This window comes from Pinus tabuliformis, chromosome 6, assembly GCF_031772625.1.
Source record: "Pinus tabuliformis cultivar Carrire ecotype Pingquan chromosome 6, CPIR1, whole genome shotgun sequence".
In the NCBI taxonomy this organism is placed as follows: Eukaryota; Viridiplantae; Streptophyta; class Pinopsida; order Pinales; family Pinaceae; genus Pinus; species Pinus tabuliformis.
In genome coordinates this window covers 840,940,327-840,946,478 of record NC_142292.1, presented here as the reverse complement: position 1 = coordinate 840,946,478, position 6,152 = coordinate 840,940,327, and the positions used below count along the sequence as shown (strand labels likewise).

At 35.5% G+C, this 6,152-nt stretch overlaps 1 pseudogene; it reads left to right on the top strand.

The window, feature by feature from the left end:
• Positions 1-1,801: 1,801 nt before the first annotated feature.
• Positions 1,802-4,505, top strand: LOC149261491 (peroxisomal fatty acid beta-oxidation multifunctional protein MFP2-like; annotated as a pseudogene).
• Positions 4,506-6,152: the final 1,647 nt, after the last annotated feature.

Sequence of the window (6,152 nt, the reverse complement as noted above, 5' to 3'; positions counted from 1 at the left end):
CTAAATTGGTAAGAAAAATTTTCATAGTCATAAAAACCATCTGTAGAAGTTTTGGAGCTGAATTCATTGGTTAAAAGGTTGACTATCTAAAAACGCAACAAATTTGATGGGAATCTCTAGTTTCGCAGTAGTCCAAGTTGTGCATACCTCCAGTCTATCTATGAAAAGATGAAGTTGATGGGTTATCTTGAAATATCCATGAGAATATTATGAACTCATGAAACCACTTCAAAATTGAAAGCATGCCCTTTGAAACACTATTTCCCTTTTTTTATCAAATTCATAGCAAACTTGTGCAACACCTCACCTGTGATTGGTATTTTTTTAATATATCCTAAAAGGTGAATCAGTTTGAGTTTTTTTTTTTTTTTCTTCAGTAGGTTAGTATCATCATAAGTCTTCTCCAAAATAAATTTGAGCCAAATTTGACTCACGGATTTTGAGAAAATCCAAAAATGGTTGTAGATGACGATGGCTTGATTATTGAAAACCATGAAGCATTTTGACCTAAAATTAAGTGACTGTATTTATTTTACACCCATGCAAATCCTATAAAACTTTCATGGAAAAAGGGTACATATTTTAAGAGATATGGTGAAAATACATTTGTGCAACGAGTTGTCTTTGCATGGATTTAATCACATGCTTGAACTTAGGCCAAGAAAAAATGGATGATTGATGATGTTGCGAGTCTTGTATACCTATTTTAAGTTCCCACACACAAAAATAATGCCAAAATATTTATTCTTACTTAAACCCTAATGCTTCTCACAATTACCCATCAACTCATTGGTTATCATGCTTCGGGCCATCTTTTGGACTTCTGAACATGTTGGGAAGGTGCAAGACAACCCATACAACATTGGAAACCGATGTAAAAACCTTTGCTTAAGTTGCATACCTCCATCTTTGAAAATTACCCCTCATAGTAAAAACACAACAAACTACAACTTTTGTAGCAGCTTCAATGGCAAATAGCATCATTCCTCTTCTCATCCTCCAAAGTGTTTTAGAGAAGATGATAACCTCGAATGAATGAAATGATAGTGAAAATGGACTTTTGTAGCCTTCATACACTTCAAAATTCTTCTTTTGAAGGTAATGTTGATCCATTTCAAAATGAAGTGGCACTTGTTGAAATGATAGAGAAATGACATGACCTATCATAATAGACCCCTATAACTGACATAACTCACCATAACTAACTCAGATAACTAAAAATATTTATGACATGGTCTCTTTAGACTGTTTCATGATGACTGATGAACTCCATAATGACCTCTTAATGATGACACCACTTGAATTTTCATCTCATCCTTCCAAATAAGCCCTTTTGACTTTAGAGACTTTACATGACATTTGACACCTAAAACTTAGAGCTTTTATTTACAAAAGTCCCCTTTATACCATAATACTATGAAATGAAGACTGATATTTACAAATTAACCTTAAATTAATAGAAAGACTTAAATGACTAAGATCCTTATAATATAGGACCCTAATAGGGGACGCATTCTAGGTTGCATTTAAATTCCATGTGCACTGAACAGGGCTCCCTTCTCATTATTGTGCAGGACGGACCGCTTTTGTACTTATGGGTCTTGAATTTTTTGTTGATTGGATTTAGCGACAAGATTTATAGGGTTATTGTTGTATTGTGTGCTCAAGAAGAATGCTTATTCTAGGCCTAACCTCCATTACACCAAGCTCTAACACTTCATAGTGTGGTGGTTTATTCAACACTGGTATGTTATTCAACACTTTAGCTTGAGTATCCCGTTTCCAGTTTCCAGTTGTTATCATGTTTGTAGTTGTTATAGTGTTCTCATTGGTAAGAGCTCCATTATGAAATTATTCTAAGCTTGGTTGTGTAATTACTAAAATTCAAATTAAAAAATGAGATATTCAAAAATGCAACCATGAGCATTGATCTCTTTTGTGCAATAATTTCTCATGGATGGGGGCTAATCAAGATTGAATTTACAGGTTCATGGAGTCACTGATGCAGGCTTAAAGCTAAGAAGAGTCAGAAAGGTAGTTGTTCTTGGTAGGGGTTTGATGGGTTTTGGCATAACCACAACCCTAACTTTGAGTTGCTATCCTTTGATCCTTAAAGAAGTAAATGATAAATTCCAGTCAGTTTGGTCTTGAACGAATTAAAGGTTTGCAACTGGTCACAACCAATATGATTTCTTCTTATTTGTTTCCATTGCAAAACCTGCAAAACCTCTTATTTACAATTTTTCTGGACCATTTTGAAGAAAGTAGTAGCACATAGTGTGTTTTGACTGCTTTCTATCATACTTTATTACTACAAGAGTTTGTATGAGAAGGTCTTAATAGTTTCCATTATTTTCTTATAATGATTATATATGCACACTTTGACTTAAGCTATTCATACTCAGAATACACCAAGCTTACTTCTTAGTATATCATTTGAATGCTTGCAGCAAATTTGTTGAGTCGTGTGAATAGAGGAAAAATGGGTCCATAAAAGTTTGCGAAAATATTCTCCTTAGTACAGGGTGCGGTTTACTATGAAAATTTTAGGAATGTGGATATGGTAATCGAAGTGCGTACTGCTTTCTGTCTCTACTGTAAAGTATTTATGCATGCAATTATGGAACGTTTCTCAAGTTAGTTGGCCTGAAATGAAAGTGTGATTTGTTTCTATGTAGGCTATCAATGAAAATGTAGCTCTTAAACAACAAATATTTAGTGATCTCGCGCAACACTGTCCATTATATTTTGTTTTGGTAATAAATACTTATACAATAGACTTAAACCCGATTGGCCAGAAAACCAAATCGCAGGATTGGATTGTTGGTGCACACATTTTCAGGTATTGCTTCTTTTAATATATCTCAATTTTAATGTAATATACACTTTTTCTATTTGCTTATGGTATTCTACCATTGCACTGCTTGCATGGCCAAATTAGTATGTTGTAAATTATATTTTTCAGAAAAGATTATTGCCAGGTCTCAACATTGTTGTTGGAATTTACTTTTTCATTTGATTGGGGCATTGATTATATTATGATAAATAGTGTTGGACTCCTGCACATATAATTCCTCTCTGGGAAATAGTGCGCACTGAAAAACCATCCCGCCAAGTTATAGTTTATCTCATGGATGTTGGAAAAAAGGATTAAGAAACACGTATAGTGGTTGGGAACTGCACTATATTTGCAGTTAATCGCATGTTCTTTCAATATAAATCAACTCTACTCTTGATAGACCTTGGCTTAGATGTATATCGAATTGATAAGGTGATTACCATCTTTGGAATTCCTATGCGTCCATTTGGGTAATTTGCAGAAATCAAATATATTACTGCCAAATGTCTCTTCAGATAAGCAGGTAGTATTTGAATGAACACTGATTCATTTATCATACATGAATGCATATTAGCTGATCTTATTTGGTTTGAGGTTGAGTAGCAATGGGCTGCAATATCTGGAACATTTTCCAGAATGTGTTTAAAAGTCACTTTTGATACCAATTATGTTGGAAGACAAGCAGACTGGTAAGAACCTTATAATTTATATAAATTAAATATTGTGGACCCTTCCGGTGGCGTCGTGGTTCAACTCTGAAGACTTTTGTGTGAGGCTACCCACCAAGGATAATTCCCCCAAAGGCAAAAATAAGTGGATTTTTGTTTTTATTCTTTAGTTGGTAATTATATGACACTTTTTTCGCAGGTGAGAAAACATGTAGAGGCTTCTATTTGTATGATGATAAACGAAAGGCCCTTCCAGACCATGACATCGAGAAATATATTGAGAAGTCGAGGAGCATGGCTGGTTTTATTGTTGATGTCAAAGTACCTTTTACTTCTGGTTTTGTTGTTGATGTCATACCACTTTTTAGGATTGAACTAATTGTTATAGTATGTTATCTCACTTTTTGTTATAGTATGTTATCTCACTTTTTGTCAGCCAATTTTCTTGATGGATAAGGATATAGTTGAGATGGTATTATTTCCAGTTGTCAATGAAGCTTGTCGGGTTTTAGGTGAGGGAATCACGGTTCAAATTTCAGACCGTGATATTTCCTATGTAATGGGAACGGGATTCCTACCTTAAAAGTAAGTTGAAAAGTTCATTTTTTCCTCTTATCTGTTGCATCTTATATAATCTTATATCCTATATTATAGTTTTCTTTTTAAATTCTTATAAAATTTGTTGGTGAAACTTTTTAAAATATTTTATGCTTTTTAGGGAACAATGATTGAACCAAATTACAATCCATCGAATTAATGCATTTATATTCTAAAGATGTTTACCTCTTGGAAGAGTTTTAAAAGTTCATTCCCACCAAAACTAAGAGAGTGTTTCTTCCAGGGGTAGTGTTATGTTCTAGGCAGATTCTATTGAATCAATTTACATTTATTCCAAATTGAAGATTTGGGCTGAGTCATATGGTGATTTTTTTAAACCCTACCCATTCTTAGAAGAAAGAGTTGTTAGTTTGACAACGAACTTGGTTAAACAAACGTAGTTAAACAGTTTCTGTAACCAATTTAGATTTTAGTTATGTAACGGTAATGACATGAATATATCGAAAGTTCATGTAGATGAAAAGTCATTCTTGAATAAAACACATACACATTCAGTTTCTATTTTTCTTGGTCTTCTCTCATTTTGTTCTTGCTATTCTTTCTTTCTCTGCTATTATTTCAATAAGCGGTATCAGAGGCTGGACAAAACCCCTGCAGTGCGAACCTGTGATCAAACCCGTGATTTGAACGTAGTAGAATCGTGGACGGCGTGACGGCGTGTTTTGGCTTGAAGAATCCGGATTCCTGAGAACAGCGTGACGGCATGATTGCGTTGAATCCCTGAGGACGGCAGAATCCCTGAGTCCTGCGAACGGTAGCACAAGCGTTGGATCCCTGAGGACGGCAGAATCCCTGAGGACGGCCCTGTGGACGGCGTTGCAATCCGGGTATTGTTTTTTTTTAGCAGAAATTAAAAAAAAAAAAAAAAGAGGGTTTGCAGAAAGATAGCAGCAAAGGTTGTTCAGATTTTAAAGATAGCAGCAAAGGTTGTTGTGTTGTTCAGATTTTAAAGATAGCAGCAAAGGTTGTTGTTGTGGTTTTTATAAAATTATTAAAAAAAGGGAAGGGTTTGCAGAATTTTTTTAAAGATAGCAGCAAAGGTTGTTCAGATTTTAAAGATAGCAGCAGAGATTGAAAAGGGTGTTGTTGTTTTTTTTTAAATATTGTAGAAGAACAAGTTTGCAAGGGATTTGCACGAATGTTGTGAAACTAGAAAAACAAAAGGGTTTGCAAGAAATCAAAGGATTTGAAACTTGTCTTTATGTTTGAATTGGGGAAGTTATTTTTTTTGAAAGCCTGAAATCCTAGGAAGGAGGGAAAATGGCCAAGATGTCGAATGCAAGATTCGAGGTGGAGAAATTCACCGGAAAGAGCAATTTTGCTCTTTGGAAACTGAAGGTTAAGGATCTGCTTGTGCAACAAGGGTTGCACAAGGCATTGGATGGGGTTACTAAGAAACCTACAACCATGACTACTTCAGACTGGGAGGACTTGGATGCCCGAGCTCTCAGTACCATCCGGCTAGGTCTAGCGGATGAAGTTCTCTTCAACATCGTTGAAGAGACCACGGCATCAGGTTTGTGGGAAAAACTTGAAAACCTTTATATGACAAAATCATTAACCAACAGAATTTATTTGAAACGACAATTATACAGTCTTCGAATGAAAGAAGGTTCAAGCGTTGCAGAACATTTGAATGCTTTTAATACACTAATTTGTCAATTAACAGATATGGAAGTCAAAATACAGGAAGAAGATAAAGCCATAACCTTGCTGTGTTCTCTGCCTGAATCATGGGATCACTTCGTAACCTCAATCAGCTTCAGCTCTGCTGATTCTTTGAAGTTTGAATCAGTCGTGGGAGCTCTTCTGTCTGAAGAAGTATGAAGGAAATCCAGCACCGATACAACTACATCAGAAGCCATGGTTGCTAGAGGACGCTCAAAGGAGAGAGGAGACAAACCAAGGGGGTCTTCCAGGTCGAAATCGAAGGGCAAGAAGTGTAAGGTAAAATGTTGGAACTGCGGTAAAGTTGGCCACTTGAAGAAGGGCTGTTGGAAACGGAAGGAATCTGAAAACCTGAAAAA